Source organism: Rattus norvegicus, chromosome 14 (assembly GCF_021556685.1).
Source record: "Rattus norvegicus strain SHRSP/BbbUtx chromosome 14, alternate assembly SHRSP_T2T, whole genome shotgun sequence".
NCBI classification, from domain to species: Eukaryota; Metazoa; Chordata; class Mammalia; order Rodentia; family Muridae; genus Rattus; species Rattus norvegicus.
In genome coordinates, this window is record NC_141547.1 from 87,776,396 (window position 1) to 87,797,740 (window position 21,345).

At 49.5% G+C, this 21,345-nt stretch overlaps 1 protein-coding gene across 7 annotated transcripts in view; it reads right to left on the bottom strand.

The window, feature by feature from the left end:
• Tns3 (tensin 3) overlaps nucleotides 1-21,345 on the bottom strand; it is a 232,534-nt gene that overhangs the window by 210,747 nt on the left and 442 nt on the right. For 3 of the 7 annotated variants that reach the window (XM_087583893.1, XM_087583890.1, XM_087583885.1), the window contains exon 1: nucleotides 21,181-21,261. The gene's annotated coding sequence lies outside the window, so the exon portion shown is untranslated. 7 annotated transcript variants of the gene reach the window in all.

Consider the following 21,345-nt stretch of genomic DNA (forward strand, 5'->3'; position numbering starts at 1 on the left):
CTTCCCAAAACTCACAAGTTGGAACCTAATCTCCAAAATGGCGGTATTGGAGGCTGAGTACCCAGGCACTCAGGTAATGAGAGTGGAGGTCCAACATCAGGATAGGTATCGTTAGCCAAGAGTTGGCTAGTCCTTCTACCACATGGAAACACATAGAAAGCACACTCTGTAAAGCAGAGAATAATCTTACCCAGTGCCATGTATTTGCCAGTGGTGTCTTGGTCATGGACCACTAGCTTGGAGAAACATGCGCCAAACACCTAAATTAGGCTTCATTTCACGATAAGTCCCCAATCCATCTACCCCCCCCCCACGCTAATGTCAAGGTCATCTGTGTATCTTATTGTCTACCAGACTGGGACAGTACCTAAGCCTCTCTGTCCTCAGTGAGGAGCCCAAAGCCAGCCAGGAGCCTCAGAGAATCAGGTGTCAGTGTGGCAAAGATGTTATACTGTGCGATAGATACCCTGTGACTGCATGACCATGTGACATCCCACAGGACAAGTAGGGTGTCAGTGTCCCTGCAGAATGACTGGGTGAGCCTGACCTCCAAGGTCCGCTAGGACCTTCTCGGTGTAACTTCACTTCAGCACACTTCTTCTATCAGGAAGCAGAGGGACACCTGAAACAGTCAGGTATGCCAATACCAACAGGAGCGTGGCCTAGTCACATGGTTAGTAAGACTTTACACCAAGTCCACTGAATACTGACCTTACCTGGGCTTCACCGTCTTCTCTAGATGGTTTCCCTATGCAAGTCTTCTTGAAAATGTCTTAGTCTGTATGCTTTTAGAAGCCATCTTGGGAACTTGGGAGGGTATTAAAGCAGGAACATGAGTTAAGATTCTGAGGGCTTGGGACTAGAGAGGTGACGCAGCATAAGAGTAAATATTGACCCCAGGCATTGTACATACACATGCATACACAAACACACACACACAATCTAAACTACCCAACTTTTATTGTATGTGTGTGTGTGTGTGTGTGTGTGTGCTTCTGCAACACATGGCCTAAAATAAATCTTTTTCCTTATTTATAGTCGCTGCTGAAAATGTTCAATGTCCCCAGCCCTAGGGGCTGCCCACTTGCCCCGTAGAAAATGAGTGGTGAGCACTGTTTCTTTGCAAACACTGCAAGGTTTCAGAAAGCAGTCCAGAGCGGATTCTATCGCCTGGGCCAAGGATGAGTTCAGGCTCCTTCTCAGCTTCTAGATTAGCACAAGCACAGAGTCCTTCTCAGACCTCACAGCTTCCATCCCAGCATCCAAAAGCAGATACCCAGAGAGGCAGGGCCACCATTCCAGAGCCAACTAGCAATTCCTCCACATCCCTAAACCGCACATACTCGCTGACCAATGAAGGTGGACAGTCATGACCCAGACTCTGAGCACTGCTTTTCAACTGCAGCCATTCAGGCAGGCGTCAGCTAAGAGTACCCGAAAGACACAGCCTTCTGTCCTTGTCTCCCACTCAGCGGGTTTTGGAGACCCCTTCTTGGAACATAAATGGACTAAGACATTGCCCTAGTCACGAGCCAGCACCTTTCAGTGGGGGGCTATCCCAGATCAAGCTGTACTCCCCTGAGCTGTCTGGATTCCCTGAGCAAGTAACTCCAGACAGAGTACATAAAGATCAGGAGTATCGGGGGACCCTGCAGAAGCATAAAGCCCCTTCTTACCTGGGATCCCCCTTTTAATGAGGTTTTCTAACCTAAGCCCAGAATAGACCTTCTACGTGAAGAGAAGGTTAACAAAAGAGCAAAGCTGCTGGGCCAGCCCAACACTGACATACACCAAAATCCCTTTACTGAGGAGCTCACTCCACACGCTCTCTCTCAACATCTGTCTTAGCTTGCTTCCTATTGCTGTGATGAAACATCATGGCCAAAAGCAGCTTGGGAAGGAGAGAGTTTACCTCAATTTACAGCTTACTACCAATCATGAAGGAAAGTCAGGGCAGAAACCTGGAGGCAGAGACTGAAGCAGAAACCATGGAAGAACACTGGGTACTGGTTCGCTCTCCTGCCTTCTTATTACAACCCAGACCTACTTGACAAGGAATAGCATCATGTACTGTGGGCTGGGCCCTTCCATACCTAAATCATTAATCAAGAAAATGTCCCACAGACTTACCTAAGGACCAACCTGATAGACACTTTCTCAGTTGACGTCCCTTCTTCTCGGATGACCTGAGCTTGTATCAAACTGACAAAAAAACTAACCAGAATGACTGACCCCTGTTGCTTGCCATACAAATGTGTTACTGTTCCCTTTCTTGTTCATTCCCAATATCTCATGTTAATATCAAATTATGAAATATGACACAACCACCATCTTTAAAATAATTCAAACACGTTTAAAAAATATCCAATGTCTCTTCAAAAATTCAGTCTCACTAAAAAATCCAAAGTCTCTTGACTGTAGGCTCCTGTGAAATCAAAAACTAAGTTCCGTACTTCTTATCCCAAGAGGAAATAACCAAGGCATAGTCACAATCTGAGCAAGGCAAAACCAACATCCAGCAGTATACATTAAATGTGGAGCTCAATGTCCCGCTTCTGGGATCCACTCTGGATGTCCTTGGCATCAAAGGACTTGAGCAGCTCCATCTCTCTAACTCTGCCATTCACTAACTCATCTCACAGGCTCAAGCCAGCTCCTGTCCACAGTAGCTGATGTCCTTGGCAGTCATCCCAGAGTCTTAGCACCTCCAATATGCTGGAGTCTTCACAGGCTGCACCCTCGTCAATGGCTTCCTGGCCTCTCTTTGGGGCCTCTGATCCTGTCAATGTTGCAAGGTTTTAACCTTCATCCTCTGCTCATGACACCCCCCCCCCAAATCCTAAGGCCTCACAGTAACCCAGGGTGCACCTTTGCCAGCTGCCTTCCCTGGTCTCTCCCAGTGCCTAGCTTCAGCTGCTCCTCTTGACTCTTTCAATCCTGCATCCTTCACGTGCCAACGCCAGCACCACTTGGAAGATTACACATCACCAAGTCAGCTGCCATCGAGACATGCAGCCTTGGTCCCCCCTGGATCACAGCTTCTATGTGCTGACCCTGAGGAAACACACCTAGATTGTACCTCAATGATGCTGGTCTCTTCTTAGTCACACCTGATTTCTCAACCCCAGCTGACCAGCATCAATTGTCCCCAAAGCAAAGGTTTTATTTTCCCAGATGGTCATCAAACATAACCCACGAGCAGCCTTGACAGTCCTTGCTTCCCTCTGAAACGTCCCAAGCCAGGCCTCCATTACCTGCATGGCTCTCAGCATTGTCTTCCTATCTCCCAAACACCCCACTAGCTCTGAATGCTCAATGGCTTTTCCAGCCCAGCATTCCAGTCTCTTCAACAATCCTCTCCCCAAAACAACATGGCCAGGTCTAGCACAGCAGTTCCACAACCCTGATTGCAATTTCTGACTTAACTGGGATTTCTACTACTATGATAAAACATCATGGCCAAAAGTAACTTGCAGAGGAAAGGGTTTGTTTCAGCTCACAGCTTGAAGTCTGTTATGGAAGGAAGTGAAATCAGGAACTCAAGGCAGGAATTTGGATGTAGGAACTGATGTAAAGACTGGAGGAGCTGGGGATTTAGCTCAGTGGTAGAGCGCTTACCTAGGAAGCGCAAGGCCCTGGGTTCGGTCCCCAGCTCCGAAAAAAAGAACCAAAAAAAAAAAAGACTGGAGGAAAGGCACTTATTGTTTTGTTCTCCATGGCTTACTCAGCTGGGTTTTGTTATAGGCCCCAGGACCGCATGCCAAGGGGTTGGCACCGCCCACAGTGGGCTGGCCCTCCCAAGTCAATCATCGATTTAAAAAGTGGCCCACAGACTTGCCTACAGGCCAGGCTTATGGAGATATTTTCTCAATTGTGGTTGCTTCTTCTCAGATGACTGTAGCTTGTGTCAACTTGACAAAAACACAAACCAGCACATGCCCCAAAGGCCTTTTTGTATAGATTTCACTAAAGAACATCAGGAAACAGGGAAGGAGGCTCCAACCTCTGAACAGGCCTGCCCAGGGCTCTGCCTTCATGCTGCTTGCCTGGTGGTACACAGGTTGGGTATTCCTAGGGGAGATACAGTGCAGTCCCAGGAGACAGGGTATGTTCTAATTCCAGAATGTTCCATGTGTCTGAAAATCGAGGCCATGAGTTGTCACTCAGTGGGTGCATCCCTACTGAGTGAGACTACATCACCAGTCCTGTGGTGATTTCACACTGGAGCAAGAAGTTGAGCTGGGGGCTACAGAAGCCCTACACCAGAGCCTGCCAGAAAGAAGAGAAGCCAGGGAGATTATAAACCACCAAGAGCTCATAAAACGAGCATCGGTTGAATTGGGAACGGATAACATCTAAAGTGCACGCAAACTGTATTTCTAATCTGGCTGTAAAGACAAAACAAAATGAAAACAGAAACTACTAAAACTACAAACAAGGGCATCTCTAAAGATCTAGGGAAGTAAGTCACAAGCTCCTGGCTGGTGTCCCAGTGGGGAATGGAGCAGAGCCCACTAGGAGGACTGAGGTATGGCCTTTGTTACCAAGAAGCCCCTCTCTTAGGGGACACTGTCCCCATGCTCAGGAGATCTGACCTCCCCACTACAGAAGCCCTGCCCTACCTCTCTAGAGTCTGGCCACCTCAGTTTGGCATCAGCCATGGGTTGACAGTGCTCTATCACTTGAGAGACATGAGCTAAAGCCATCAAGTGAAGAGGATCCTGGTGGGAGCTTTGTCCCACATCCACGTGCCATGGGCCTTTCTGAGCTATGTTCTTCTCTACCTCAGTCACCAACTCTGGGTGACACAGGCCTGGGACAAGAAGTGCAAGGCATCTGAAAACAGATGGCTGTTTTTAGGATTTCTGTAAAATGCCACAGGAATGCATCTCTCTCTCTCTTTTTCTCTCTCTCTCTCTCTCTCTCTCTCTCTCTCTCCTCCCTCTCTCTCTCTCTTCTCTCTCCTCTCCTCCTCTCTCTCTCTCTCCTCTCTCCTCTCCTCCTCTCTCTCTCTCCTCTCCTCCTCTCTCTCTCCCTCTCCTCTCTTCTCTCTTCTCTCTCTCTCCTCTCTCCTCTCCTCTCTCTTTCTCTCTCCTCTCTCTCCTCTCTCTTCTCCTCTTCTCTCTCTCTCTCTCCTCTCTCTCTCTCTCCTCTCTCCTCTCCTCCTCTCTCTCTCTCTCTCTCTCTCTCTCCTCTCCTCCTCTCTCTCTCCCTCTCCTCTCTCCTCTCTCCTCTCTCTCCTCTCCTCCTCCTCCTCTCTCTCTCTCTCTCTCTCTCTCTCTCTCTCTCTCTCTCTCTCTCTCTCTCTCTCTGGAAGTAAGGAACAGCAAGCAGCAGGCAGCCTTCCGATAGACTCAACAACTGAAAGAGGAAAGAAAGTTGCTTATGGGCAGACAATGGGTTGAGTGCCTTTGATCAAACCAAGTCTGATGCCTAATTACTTATGACTGTTTGATTTATATAAACCAGTAAATGCTCATTAGACCTAAAGAATGTCTTAGCATCACAGAGGGGAAGTCAACTGTCCAGGGAACCCAAGAAAATGACCTGAAGAAAGACCATCCCCAGTAAAGACTCCCTGGCTACATCAAGATGCAGAAGTGTTCAAACATCGGGACAACCATTGTGGTACAGGGATTGCTTAGGTGCAATTAACACTTAATTGGGAAACTCTGATTAGAGCCATGACCTTTCACAATCAGGGTCTCATCAAATCGGATGAAGACCAAAAAGCCCCGAGGCTCCAGGAAAATGTGATTCTGCCTCAGATTGTTTCAAGACCTAAACCTCAAGGACCGCTAGAACAGCTAGGCTTCCAGCCAGGTACGGTGGCTCACGCCTATAATCCCAGTCACCAGGAGGCTGAGGCGAAAGAATGGCTGCAAGTCTGAACACAGCCTGGGTTTCATAAGGAGAGCATGCCTCAGAAACCAGCCATTCCAGCAGATTGGAGACCTGTCAGACCTCAGAATTATGAGAAGATGCATTTATACGGGGCTGGACAGATGGACACGTGGACAGTCCCCAGTATGGAGTAGCTCCATGGATGAGGTTCCGACTGTCAGTGGTGCAAGAGCAACCGCACAGCACACAGACTCTATCCTAGGAACTAAGGGCTTACATCTGTTCCGGGGCTAACAACTATGAGTACAGCACTCTCGACTGACGCCCGGCAACAACAGCTCCAGTAGCCACAGGATCAAGAGGGAGGGACACCAATAACCCACAAGACACAGTGACACTCAGTAGGTTGGGCTGATGAAACACATTGCCAACTTAGATTTTCCCATTTAAGATGACTTATGGGGAAGTGGTCCCATCATTAAATCATGGAACATCTGTATATGAAACTCTCCTGATGGTTCTGTTTCCATGGAAACCCTAATTGACATTCAGTGTAACTAAGCTCCCAGCTGCTTCCTTCTCTGACCTGCACAGCACCTCCTGTTCTGTGGACGCAACCCCTTCTCGTGGAGTGGCTCACGCTGTCCCTCTGAGCACCCAAGTGCTATGTGACTTGGTTACTCTGAGAAGAGACGCTCCCTGTTTCCTGCCCTAATGAAACTCGTTCTTTCGCTAGGAGGCTAAGGCCTCCAGACGAGCAGAGCTTTCAGAGCTTTTGCTCTTTAAGGGGAGGTGGGGTGGGATGTCAGAGTTAAACAGAGACAAAGGCTGAGCGCGTGCACTGGCCCCACACTGCTGTGTTTCCTAACCTCGAGCAGCAACGGAGGGATCAGTGAACAAAGACTATAATTCCTTTGAGTGTGACTATGGCAGGCAGGTGCAGCTTTCTCCAGGAACAACCTCCAAGAGCCCTGGACGATAGGACCTCGCTGGTGGACTACTGAGGAGACGACGACTCTGGAAATAGAAAGCTCCCTGACTCAATGGAAAAGGATTAACCTGGATGAGTGGTTCTCAGCCTCACCCAGTCAATCCTGAGACTCTGACGCAATTCTGTGGGGCGCAACCCGGAGCTAGTGATTCGAATAGCTACCGCTTTAGTGCTGGCTGGCTGGCGGCTTGACTTTGCGAGCTGCTCCGTCAAACCAATATCCAAAAACATGGACTCTTGCTCGGCATGGAGAGCAGCTGGTTGCTACATCTGCGAGGTGAACACTCAGGAGGTCTCTGTCACATCTTTATGAAAGCAAGCACATTAGCGTGCCGTGCACCTTGCTACCTGAAGCACTTTAGAGACAATTACGGAGAGTGGCGTAAAGGAAAGCAGAGTAGAGGCTGGGAGAAGGGCAGTTGGTAAAGTGCTACCCACACTAGCTAAAGGAACTTGAGCTTGAACCCCAGAACTCACACAAAAAAGCCAGGCATGGAGGATTGCACCTGAAGTCCTATCAATGGGAGGGAGACAGGCAGAGTCCGGGGCTCCTTGACCAGCCAACCAACCTAGGCAGCAAGCTCTAGGTCAGCGAGAGATCCTGCCTCAAAGACAGGGGTGGAGCTGGAGAAATGGCTCACATTTACTGCCCTTGCAAAGGACCAGAGTTCTCAGTGCCCACATGGTGACTTGCAGCCACCTGTGCCTCAGGATATGTGACACCCTCTCCAGACCTCTTCAGGCTCAAAGCATGCACATGGTGCACATACATACATACATACATACATACATACATACATGCATGCATATATACACATATAGGCAAAGCATCCATAGGCACAGAATAAAATAATAAACCTTTTTTAAAATGTCTTTTTTATGTGTAAGTAGAGGCATCTGCAGAGGCCAGAGGAGAATGTGAGATCCCAGGAGCTGCGGTTACTGGTAGCTGTGAGATACACAAAGCAGATACTTAGGATAAAACCTGGGTCCTCTGGAAAAGCAGTACATGCTCTTAACCTCTAGGCCAGTGGTTCTTCACCTTCCTGATGCTATAACCCTTTAATATAGGTCTTCGTGCTGTGGTGACCCCCCCAACCATAAAATTATTTCGTTGCTATTTCATAACTGTTGCTTTGCTGCTGTTATGAATCTGCTAGTGTAATTATCGGAAATGCAGAATAGCTGACCTCTAGGAAAGGGTCATCAGACGCCCCCCTCCCCCATGGGGTTGCAACCCATCCTCCTAGGCCACCTCTCCAAGGCCAACATAAATAAATCTTTAAGTAAACAAAAAGTCGAGATGGGCAGTGCCTTTAATAGAACCACTCAGGAGGCAGGGGCGAGCCAGTTTTTATGAACAGAGAACAGCCTCGTCAATCTAGTAAGTTCCACATCAAGCAGACTACAGACTACACAGTAAGAAGTTGTCAGAAAGAGAGAGAAGGGGGTGGGGGGAGGGAGGGAGGGAGAGAGAGAGAGAGAGAGAGAGAGAGAGAGAGATTGAGAGATTGAGAGAGAGAGAGAGAGAGAGAGAGAGAGATTGAGAGAGATTGAGAGATTGAGAGAGAGAGAGAGAGAGAGAGAGAGAGAGAGAGAGAGAGGATCTCCTAACAAGAGTGAAAGGCTATCACTGCCTAGACTTCAACATAGTAACAGGTTCAGATAGACATCGCCTTGGATGTTGGAATCACTAAGCTAGTCTGGGCTACAACAAGCCTGTCTTAGAATAACAACAACAACAACAAAATAACCCCAAACATATAAGGGAGGAGGATAAAGAAAATCTGACACATGACACAAAAGGTTAGTATATCAAAATGAAGGGTACACAAAAGTTCACAATTTACTCTTTCAAGTTTTCTAAAAATATGAATTTTTTTTTAAGTGTGAGAAAGGTTTTCTCGGTTCCCACGGACCACGCTGGTCCGTTGTTCACTGCAGTTTTCTTTCTATGCTAAAATTCAGATGCTGTGTGTGAATGGTAAGCCCTCAGAATGAGTAAAAAAAAAAAAGCTTAACCACCACAGCCATCCCCTGAGATACACAGTGTCCGTCATGTGTGGCATCAAGCAAAAAAGTGACCCACTGAGAAGGCAGAGCTGGGAGGAAGCAGGGATTGGTGTAATGAGACCATGGTGGGGGGGTAAGGGAAACACCTTGATCTTCCGTTTTTCAGGATATGTTAGGTGACCACCAGGCCCACTGATCCCCAGCCCACAGGATACACATGACCCTTCTGGGCTGATGTCTGTAGTCACAGGTCCATCAGGAAGACCTATCTACCCCTGGAGCATCGGGAGTCTCTGACTGGCTGCCCTGCCTTTGAGAACTCACGCAGGGAAAGGTCCGTTATTAGGAAACCTAAGCCTTCTGGCTCCCTGGGGAGACAAGGCATCAGCAAATAGGTGGCTCAGTAGCTGACATCAACCCAAGGTGAGATGCTGACCAATGCCCTGGCCCTGTGAGCCACAGCCAGCAAACCGGGGATTTCAGGGGAACTCAGTACACTCCTGGGTCTGAAAGAGGCAGCTTGTGCTGGGTCTGCCCAAATGCAGGAGGCTATGTGTCTCCCTGAGCCTGGGAACCTCTAGTTTGAGAGGGTTCAAGGTATCTAGGACACATGCACAGAAAGAAATGAGGGATGGGGAGAATTAAAGGACAAATAAGGAAGCAAACGAATCTCAAGGCTCATGGTCTCTCTCGACAATAATATCTGTCACTGCCTTCACCCCAAATGACAGATCTGTCATTCACCCCCACCAACCCCAGGTGGTCCAGCTGCCACAGATCCACAGTTTCTCATGCAGCTAGCCATGGAACAGCGTGATGGAAACCCAGGCAGAAACTGGGAGCTATGACCGAAAGACTGCACTGCAGTCATGTGACTGCACCAGGGTCAAGGCCGAGCCCAGCTGATTGGCACAGCACTCCTGAAGAGGCTGCATCCTCTGAGAGAAAGGCCAGCTGAACCAAGAAAGAAGGGAATGGTGTCTCCTGGGACTGCTACCTTCCACCAAAGGCAGTGAGCATAGCCTGCAACGCATGTGGGCGGAGCCACCTGCTGTCCCCTCAAACAGTCCTCACCCAAGCAGGCTAGCTTTCAGGCACCAGTGTTTTCATTAAACAGATCCAAACACCTCTGCGAAATCTGGCAGTGTGTGTGGTCCTGAATACAGGATCCAGGAACGCCACTGGGGTAGCCTCAACTGAACAAATGTGTCGGGGGGCGGGGACCCCAGTTTCGCAAGCCTGCTCTTCTGGATGCCTGGCATCTTTGGAGAACAGAACCTTTACTTAAAATGTTAAACAAGAGGTTACGCGCTTCCTGGCGGGTCTGTATGAAGACTAGCACCCATTTTGAGATGGAGACAAAGGGAATAATTCTTGCCATTTTACTGTAAGGATCTCAGGGAGACTGCCCCCACATGCTATCCAGAAAGAACAATTCCTTTGTGCTACCAGCCTAGTCAAGTACTGGCTTTGTATCTACAGTTCGCAACAGGGGGCCTGACAGACATTCCTCACAGGCATTAGCCATCAACTTTCACTGAGATGGCAACGGAAACGTGACTTCTTCCCAAGAAAGTAACACCCAGTGAGATCCCCAAGTCTGTAAAAAATAAGTACAAACTACTCTTTTGAATGTTAAAGACACGTATTGCAAAGCGAAACTCTTAGAAGGAAAAAAAAATCATGACCCTGGAAACATTGATTGAAACCCTGGGAAAACTTGCACATTTCCCAACCCCCTCCACACACACGCATACGCACCCTTTTCGTAAAGATAAGCTAGAATGTTTCCCAGCTGGGCACAGAACCCCTAACATCTCCCACACACACTCATGCAAAGCATGTGGGCATCAGACAAGGATTAAACAGAGCCTGAGTCAGGTAATCCCTGGCCCAAGGACACAAAGCTATCTTGTCCTTGGAGTTCAGTGGCAAGTGAGAGATCTAACACGCACTTCTCAGGGAGTATCAGAAGGAGGGGCATGGCTACTTTGCTCTCAGGACATAAGCAGGAAGACTTGTGACAGACAGCATCCCCCCCCCCCCTTAGAACACCCTGGATGGGACAAGGGCTAAGAAAGCTTGAGAGGCCTTGCAGCCAACCCAGCCTAACCAGTGGGGGACGGGAGTGGGAGGTGGGGCTGGCATGAGGTCACTGTCCCTATTATAAAAAGCTTCTTTGGCCCCAAGAAGAAATCATATCAGAGGAAAGAAAAAACCACAAGTGTGCCCTTAGCTTTTATATAGGATGGTCCTTGGGTGCTCGACTCCAGACAACCCCTCACCACTCAGAAAGGTCCTCAGTGCAGACCTGTCTTCAGCACCACTTCACAGGAGCCTAAGGACAGTTCTAGAACCACCTGGCAGCACAGGGCTGAGGCAGGTGTGAGAACCACCTTGTTCCCTCAGTCTCCCCTGCTCCATCACCCCCAGAACAAACAGGCAGGGCCAGTTTGTCCCCAGCAGCTCCAGGTTGAGGCCTTCCCCTTATTTGCATAAAACCATCTGGCACCACAGGAGCCAGAGAACTGGAGTTCCCAAGACGCATGGTTCTGACAACAGGCAGAACAATGTGGCAGAAACAACGAAAGGCCACGCCATAATTCCAGAGGTTAAAGGGACACAGGACAACAGAGATCACAATCTGCCAAAAGTCTCTGTCAGCTCAGCCCCCACTTACTCTCCCAGCTCATCCTGGCACCGAGAACTGACCCAGGCTGCCTGGAGCTGGGCTGGGCTGGCAGTGGGTACACAGCTGAACTCAGAGGCCCCAGCTGGACATTTACCAACTGTCCCAACCACAAACACCCACAGGGCCAAAGTCAGCACTAACGCTCCAGTGCGTGCCCAGTCCCATCAGAGCCCTGTTGGCCACAGGTGTCTGAGTTCACCCAGGAAGGTCCCAGAAACCAGAACAAGGAAACCAGTCAGTGCTCCAGCTGGGAAGGGGTTGGAGCACTGACTGGTTTCCTGGAGATATGACTACAACCCACGACCTACCCCACAACAGGGGCCACTTCTACACAGACTTTCCTCAGGCTAGCTGCAAAATTAGAGGGCACCCAGCTACTTGGCCAGCAGTAGACAAGGAGGAGTTGGGATTTTCAGAAAAAAGCATTGACGAGATCACTTTTAAGTCAGCCCTGAAGCTGAGGGACCGTGCCGGTGTTTGGTCATTACCATGAGCACACTGTAAAGCCATTTCCGGCACTCACAGAAAGATAGTGGGAGCACCGGGCATGCTGAGGATGGGGCCAGAGCTTTGCGAAAATCTCCAAAACTAACTACACATGCATGCACTGTGTCTCTAAAGCTGAGCCTCTGAAGATGACTGGAGGACCAGACAGGAGGAGAAACGTGATCGTTCGCCACCGTGTGAGAAGGTTATAGCGTGAGAACCGTTTGCCTTAAATTGTTCTGTTAGTTTTACCATCTCTAGCAAAATGTCTTACAAGAGCAGTGTGTGTATCCTGATGACCCATATTTCTAGATTATGTCTACTAAAATGGAGGCAGGGGTAAAGGGGCTAAAGGAGAAGGATGAATAACTCTCATGGTGCTGAAGTTTCACTGGTTCAACTTCTTAATCGTCACCAGCTGGTTAAGATGACACTCTTGTTAAAGGAAATGAGAAAGGTCTCTGAGGAACAAGGAAACCGAGGTGCTTCGGAGAGATGAGGCCATGTAGCCTAGTGTCACACAGTGGTAAGGCTCACTGATATAGTTGGGGTACTGTTCAAGTGTGTCCCTCTAGAGAGACACAATGAAGGTTGATTCCCTGTGCAGAGGTCTTGAGAGGTAGGGGCACCTGTAAGAGGTGGAGCCTAATAGAAAGTGGCATGTTGTATGTTGTCTATAACCCCAGAGTAGGAGACCTATCGGGAGTTCGCCATCATTCTCTGCAGCATAGTGGGAGGTGGCTAGGTTATTGGGGAAACCAACATGGAAACTCATGGGATCCCGAGCTATCAGAGAAAAGCTCTGAATCACAGCCTGGCTTCCTGTTTCAAGATGTGAGCGCTCTCCCAGATATGTTCCCACCACTGTGCTGCCCTCCCTCATTAGACCCTCACCAGGATCTAAGGAGTAAAGACTTGCCATCTCCAAAACTGTTTGCCAAACAAACCTTATTTTTCCAACACCAACCTGCCTTGGGTGTTTTGTTACGGTAACTCTCAGTTGACTAACACACCCACCTACCTGTCTTTTCCTAGGAAAGAGCTCAGGACTCAAGTACTAGAGTCCACCCTGCCTTCCTCTTCTCCCGTGCCCCAGTCATACCTTGTGCTTCCTTTACTGGGAGAATGATGAGGATCAGGTTTTCCCCAAGCCAGCAAGATGACACCTGATCTTGCTTTGCAGCCTGCACCCTCAGATCTCCACCTCCCACTCTGAAGGTCCCTCGTGGCTGCCTTCCCCAAGGGTCCACCAGCCCCCTGACATCAGCGGGTACTAGTGCAGATTTGCCGGCCAAATTACTGCCAACTGTGGAAAATTGCCCTATGCCTCATCTCATTCTAGTTGATGAGTGGAATCCTCTTCCTGAGTCTTTCCATTCTTCTTGGCCTCGTGCCATTTCCCTTGGCTACCGCCGGTGGTTACCCCTGGGGGCTTGATCCACACGACCAAGCCCCCATGTGGCCCCACCTCCTTCAACACCTTTCCGCCTTCTCCCTAGGGCTCACACTCCCAGCTGGCCTAGGAACCTCAAAAAATCGGGGTGGGGGGTGGAACCTGAGGATGAGTGTCCCTCCTCCTTCCAAACGTGACCAATTGTGCAGAGGGTCATGCTGGGAAGGGTGAATTCTGGTTCAGTTTGATTCCGGTTCAGTGTGTTCCAAGAGGGACGGGCAGCCATTTGTTGACACTCCTGACTTAGAATTGTGAATACGTTCTCAGAGGGTAAAAATTAACCAGTGCCAGCCACGAGAGTGGTATGGCTCTCGCTGCCGTTCCCAGCAAGCTCCCTGTGCTGCTCAGAAAAGCTGCCTCCTCCCAGTGACTCAGGGACCTGCAGCGCCATTCAACAGAGCCAACCCAGAGCAAGCTGGGCTCTGCACTATTCCCTGCAAATCTCGGCTGAGGTAACCCTGTGTAATTGCACTCATAGATCATAAGTGCTGGCATGTGGTTCCCAGACTGAACCATTTATCCAAATTAAAACCATTCCCCTGAAACAAAGTCAGACCCTTTTAATTGAAAAATAAAACCGAGCAGCCCTAAAGGCGCTTACTTGAGCTAGTGCGCTCTCTCTCTCTCTCTCTCTCTCTCTCTCTCTCTCTCTCTCTCTCTCTCAATGAAAGACGTTCTTCCTTCTTTCTCATTCCATTCATCACCAAGTTTATGCAATCTGTCAAAAAAGCAGCTTGGTAAAAAGCCTCCGTCATCCCTTTCTGCAGGCTGGATCTTACCCTGTGGGTGCCAACCAAGAGCTTGAGGGCCCTGAGAAGCCAGTGATCAGACAGTGTCTTGGCTGCAGTTTGGCCATGTCAAGGAACTCCAAAAAGCTGTGGTTGCTTCTCAGTGTCTAGCGGAAGAATGGAGAAAAGGGACAACCCAGCTATGTTCCAATAACATTACCTCCTGTCACTCAAAGGTGGAAGCAGTCCAGGTTCGTTAACTGACAACTGGATCCATTAAGACATGGTGGACAGGGGTTGGGGATTTAGCTCAGTGGAAGAGCGCTTGCCTAGCAAGCGCAAGGCCCTGGGCTCGGTCCCCAGCTCCGAAAAAAAGAAAAAGGAAAAGAAGGAAAAAAAAAAAAAAGACATGGTGGACCACACTGGAGTACTAAGTATCAAGTACTGGAGTACTATTAAAGCCTGAAGAAGGAGGGAAGGAAGGAGGGAAGAAAGGAAAGCCAATATACACTATACCACGGATGATCGTTTAAGGCTTTCTACCAGTCACAGAAGGAGAGACGCTGAGTGGTTCTACTTACAGGAGGACCGCTGAGCAGTCCAGCTGAGGCAGACAGAAAGAAAGATGGCAGTTGCCAGGAGCTGCAGGAGGGAATCAGGGAGCCAGTGTAGTTTTGCAAGATGCTGAGTTCTGGCGATCCTTGGTACAGATGGTTGCACAGCACCGTGGATGAAATGTACTGACTGAGAAGCACAGAGCTGGGCACTGTTAACAGTTAAAATGCTAACATTACATCACATGGAGTTTATCACAACGATAAAAGCAAGTCTGAGTTCTTTTCTTTCAACCCACTAGAAATCTTCCCAGGAAATGACTAGCAAGGATACACCCAAAAGTCTACGTGCAAAGATGTACACCATTTGTGACCAACAGACAGACAGATGGATAAGCCCCACTAACCACACCAAGTGCACATACTGTCAGTAGCATTCCTGCTTGTACAGCTAAGTGCTTAAGCTGCCACAGTGTTTTTTAAAGGATCTGGGCTTGGTCAATTCAAAAGGCACAGGAAATACAAGGTGCCCACCGATGAACGCCAGGGTTTCTGGGACTTGAGCCTTAAACGTTCCCACAAAGGCTCCTGACTGTGATTTTATTAGAAGCTGGTAGAACATTCCGAAGACCAATGATGGGAAGGTAGGTTAGTGGGGGATATTTGAGACCCTTTCTTGCTGGTTCTGTTTCTGGGTTGCCCGGAAGCCAACTCTCTACCAAGCTAGCGGCTCCCCTTCTGCAGGCCTAAAAGCAAAGAAGCCTACTGACCATGGACCGAACTCCCTGACCGCATAAGCCAAAATGAAATGGTCCTCTCTGTCACAGATGTCCTTGGGTTTGTTTCTGCTAGGACGGAAAGCTGACTGAGAGGACATTGAGCCAGATTCCTTAGCATTTTCCCAAGCGTATCTACAACGAGGGCAGGTTTTATAGAAACATAGTCCAAAACGCAGCTAGAAAACAAAAGGGCATCCATACCTCAAGAGTAAAACTAAGTAGGATTTGGAAACGAATTCCCAAACAGCCCCCTGAGTGCCAGCCCAGCCCCCACTCAGCCCCCTGAGTGCCAGCCCAGCCCCCAGCCATATGTGAAGCACCTAAATACGAAGCCTGCCTCTCCTCCACTCTTGAGCTCCTGACTCCACAGGTGTTACCACAGGAGTCAAACTGGACACTGTTGTCCCCATCCCTGCGATGAAGCCATTTATCATTCTGATCTCCCTGTGAAAACGAGTGTCTCCTCCCAGACAAGGATCTGCTAACACCTCCAGACCAGGAAATCCTTCCAGTCACGGGCTGGGTACTCTTCAGACCCACTCAGAAGAGGAATTCGGGACAACCGAAAGTAGCACTGGACCTGGAGCCAGCAAGCAGCAAGGGTCACAGTCACACGGGACCCTGCTCCCTGGGCTGCCGGAGAAGGCTGCCGAAGTTTGGGAGTTTTTACCTCAGGTTTGGGAGATGCCAGAGGCGGCTCTGTTTATTTCCCAGAGCGCATTTCTGATCTACTTTCACAACGGCTGGTGAGGAGGAGTAGGTGAGTAAGGAAGCCTCTAAGGTGATGAATTACCAAACTAGAGAGGAGCGCCAGGACCAGGCCTAGGGAGGCCTTTGTTCTGGAAGGAATGTGCACAGACTCAGACACCCTGGCTAATGGCCCAATGTGGCCCCAGGGCTGCCCGCCCGACCGCCTGCCAGCAGGCCAGATGTGGGCCTGCACAGTTTATTGTGGGCCCACCGTGAGGTTGCAAACTGCAGCTGTGCTCCAAGGTAATGAAAGCCAGGATTCCTGAACCCTCTGGCGGGAATAACTGGCTCCTGTGGGCCCGGAGTGGGCTGGGCTCTTCTGTAAAGAGAGAAGCCACTCACTAGGCCCCACCCACAATTTCAGAGTGGTTTTGTTTTTTTATTTCCCAACTACTGGATTCTGGAACATTAAAAAAAATCAGGACCTGGTCCCTATTTCTCATAACAGTTCCATTAAAAGCTGCACACAAGGGCTAAAGGAGATGGACCGACGGTTAAGGCTTTCGCTGCTTTTCTGTGAGTTCTGGCTTCCGTTCCAGTACCCACACTGGTTGACAACCGCGTGGACATGGCATACATGTGGTGTGCATGAATACATAGTAAATACAAACAGGTATTTTAAAATAAGTAAATAAATAAAATGCCCACATGAGGCATCATATCACACCGTCCGCTAAGGAGGCAATACCCTTTCCTCTACTTGGAAGTATGCCCTGCTGGTCAATGAAGGGTGGCCTCCTTGTCAGTCAATAGCAGGCACCCAGGTTAAGACTTCCTGCGCCCTTCTTGGGCAGCCGTAATCAGATTTTCCGAGGAGATCTTCTGACGTCTTCGAAGCAGAAACAAGGGCAGGTTGTAAGGCTGTGTGGCTGTGATTATCTCTCTCCCCGAAGAGAAGAGGAAGAGGAAGAACCAGTAACTTAATGCGCCATAATTAGAGCTGAAAGGAAGGAAGAGATGTAAAGAAAGGCTGGCCTCAGTGTCCGAGGAAGCAGCTGGGACCAGAGCTGGTCTGAGCCAAGCTGGTCCATTGAAGCAGGGTGAGGCGTTCCCTCCTCGGGGCTGAGGAAGTCCCCTCTTTGAGGAAGCACTTCAAGCACCGCAGACATTGGACTCACGCAGAACCTAACATCCCATGGTGTGGGCGGACTACTTATTACACTCACTAACTCCAGAGAAATGGAGAAAGTCAGCATGGAGAATCAGACTATGAGCAGACAGGGATGCTGGCACAAGCCACGAGCGCTGTGAAATGTGACACTCTCCCCAGCCTGGATAAAGGTCCCACACTTTTGCTAGGAGCTCCCGAACCAGTCCTGGATAGGTACTCTACAGGGAAAACTTTTCGGGATCATGGGAATAAATCTCTCATGAAGTTTGCCCATTTGGAACAAAATGCACTAAAGACGGCTTATTGCTCTCTTTTCACAAACCTAGAGAATGGCTACTTTGGGCCACCAAGATATCTCAGCAGGCAAGAGTGTTTGCCCCATGACCTAAGATCAGTCTCTGAAACCCACATCATGGAAGGAGAGAACGGACTTCAGCAAGCTGTCCTCTGGCCTTTGCACATAGGTCAGAGAATACATGGGTATGCACATACCTGCATAGAGGCATACACACACATACATACAACATACAGAGTAAACAGACAAACAAATATAAAATGTTAAAAGAAAATTTCCCCTGGAAAATTTTGCATCAGGAGTGTCCTGGAGGCCCTGGATTTGTGCTGTCTTATTGCTTAAGCAAGATGGCCCCAATCATCAATTACCTTCCCTTCCCTGGCTTCCCCCCTGTGTGGCAGAAGCAGACCACACTGGACATCTGTGCTGCCACATAAGGAACCCTGAATGCAGCTACACTGGGACAGCTATAAAATAAAGACCAGAACCAGACACAGTGGCTCATGCCGGTAATTCCAGCACTTGGGAAGCTGTGGCAGCAGGATTTACCCAAAATCAAGGTCACACGAGCTATAAAAACAAAATAGGTGCTTAGACGCTCTCTGAGAATTGGGTGCACCATACAACAGTTCGTGCCACAGGAAGACCTGTCACACAGACACTGAGGACCTCTCCTGGGGACTCTGAATGCAGCACCATATCCCTTACCACAGCAGCAGACATGCTCAGAACACTCCTGATGCAAAATTCAAAAGGAAGTCCCAAGAAACTTGGGGAGTCTGCGTCTTCCACTTTTACAAGAATCAAGCATCAAGGAAATGAATGTCACCGCCCCTAAGCTGCACTCCACAAAGTGTGCTTGTATAGAGCATGGTGGGGGAGGAGTGCAGATTCAGCAAAACAGGATCCCAATTTTGCTCTCAACGTAAGAGAATGGGTTTTTGTCTAGGGACTTAACTTTGTTTGCTTCCTTCTGTAGTCCTGGTGATTGAACCCAAGTCCTCACATGCTACACAAGGGCTCCACCAAAAGATACACCCCATCCTTGGGGGTTGTGAAATGTAGTACATACTCCTTCTCACCCACGGTAAGGAGGTAAAAACGTCATTTCTACGTGGATAGTCCACTGAGGATACATAGGCTTCACCGTGATTATTAGGAGCAATTGTGCTCTGGCTGCGAACGCTCTCTACTCTCACTCGAGAAGCACAGGGTGGCTAACACTGGACCAAATACCCACTGAAGCAGCTGGCCTAATCCCCTTACTCTAGCAGAAATGGCAGCGGGAGCTCTGAGTAGATGAGGCTAGCTCTAGGTCATTAGGTCACTCCTGGCAGATTTCTTTCCAGGTGAAATAAAGACTGTCCTGTTCCCCCAGTGCTTCAGGGTCCTACAAGAAGGGGCCAGGTCAGTGCACTCCTTAAAGAACTTTTGCCTAGACCCAGTGTAAATCCACCCTGGCCACAGGGAGCAGACAGATCAAAATCCACCCAGCCACAAAGCGAGAGAACATACAGGGGGCAGTCTACCGGAAGCTCCTGTGAGGAGGAATCCTTGGTAAGGAAGGATGCAACCCTGGTAGTCAGTCAGCCATGCCTGGGACTACCTGGTAGGTGGCATGGTCCCGTAAATGGCTCTTCCATTTGCAGAAAGAAAAAAAAAAAAAAAAAAAAAGAACTTTTGCTAGCAGTACCCAGCGCTCCCCACATCCAAGTTCAAACACAGAGTCAGAACAGGCCTCCCCTGAACATACCCATTGCTAATAGTAGGCTGATCCTAAACAACAAAATGTAGCCCCAGGGGCAGGCTGCGTGCAGATACACCAGTAGCTCCCGGACTTTGGAAACTTGCTTGTAATTTTTCTGGTCTGCAAAATTGGTCCTTGTGTCCTGGGCAGACAGAAGCCGGGACTGCCAGACAGACTCAAATGCCCTCTCCCTTTGGTATCTTCCATTCCACCTTCTCGTCTGACTGACTCCTTGTCAGGTTGTGGCTACCGGCCGCGTGCAAAACCTAGTACCTTCTAAAGAAAGCAAAGTAACATATTTGACCTTGTGAACTACGAAGTCAACATTTACAAGTAGCTCAATTTCAAAACACAGCAAAGCCAGAGAGACACTTTGTAAAAGTTAGTCGGTTTGCATTTCGGAGTATGGCGTTCCCTGAAGCAACTACTTGTTCTGTCTTTTTAGTGGTTATGGTTTGCATAGCATCTGCTGCTGCCACCGGGGATAGCTTTAGCGGCCTCCGCGAGGAGCTAGCCCCAGCGGAAGAACTGCTGCTGTCTGGACAAGCATTCAGAACGACTTGACAGGGGAGCCGGAGCAGCCAGTCTGCAAGAGCCCAGCCATAGAACTCAGGCGTTGTGTCCCAGAATCCCGGCTACTCCACCACATTTCTCTGCCCATATGCAAAATGGGCATGATGATCCCACTTCCCTCCCCCTTCCAAGAGTCATCTAAGTGAGATGAAATGAACAACAGGCAAAGAGTTTAGTACACTCAGCCAGAGGTCCTTACTGCCCTCTGTCACTATGGGGGGGGGGGGGTCACCATGACTTTGTCTGAGGTCTGGCTTCTTGCCAATTGCCCCCCAGTTAGCTTCCCAGGACGCAGCAAACGCACCCCCTTGTCTGCAGCCCCCCACCCCCCCACACACACACACAGTCAGACACTCTCTAACACACTCCCAGTCCTGGCCTAGCCTACTCCCTCTTCCAGCTGCGGCCATCCCAGCCCCCTTCCTGGCCCTCAGCACAGAAAAGCCTTTCTTAATACTTGTTGATTGATTTGCAAATATAACCTCGAAGGCCCCCACAGAGGGAAGCAACAAAATCACAAGGACACTCAAATCCTTTTAACAGGCAAAGAACTAAAAGCACTTTTAATTAGTATTCATATGAACAGACCAAAGCCTCAAGGAAATACATCAATATGTCAAAAGGGTTAGCTCTGATGGGGTATACATTATTAATATAGTAACTCCTGTATTCCTGACTTGGGGTGTCTCTTTGAAGCTCTATACAGTGGGACAGAAGACACAACTCAAAAACCGAGCCTGGGGCATTCCAATCAGTTGTGGTCACTCTAAATAGTGAGGTCCGCTGGCCCCACGACCTGGAGGGGAACTTTCTGTGTTCAGTCACGCTACAGAGTTCGGATCACCTACTGGCACCGGCCAGAATGTCAGTTGGGGAAGGAAGGGGTTTGGGGTCTCTCCCTGTATCATAGATTCTCAAATCAGTCCAAGCAAACGTCCGCAGGGGCAGAACACAGTACTGCACGGAAACCCGGGGGCCCAGGACCCTCCCTCTTACTTGTCAGCTACAGTGCCCGCGTGCCAGGAGGCACGTGCCACAGGTGGCCCCCAGGCCCGCGCCTGCACTCGTACCCCCTCCGAATGATGGGGAAAAGCGCGATGAGACCCCCCCCCCCGGCACCCAAACAACCGAAAGGAAAGGGAAAGAGGCACACAAGTCACTTGCCTGGAAAAGGCGGGAGTAAAGTCCTGAGAAGTCTCATTGCAGCCCCAAGCGGCTCTCCGTCTCCTCGTCCCTAACAGTCTCAGGGAGCAAAGTCCTCAGGGCCGGGGCGGCGATAGTGCCGCTCCGCCCCCGCCCGCCTAGTAAGGCGCCAGGCGCCAAGACCCG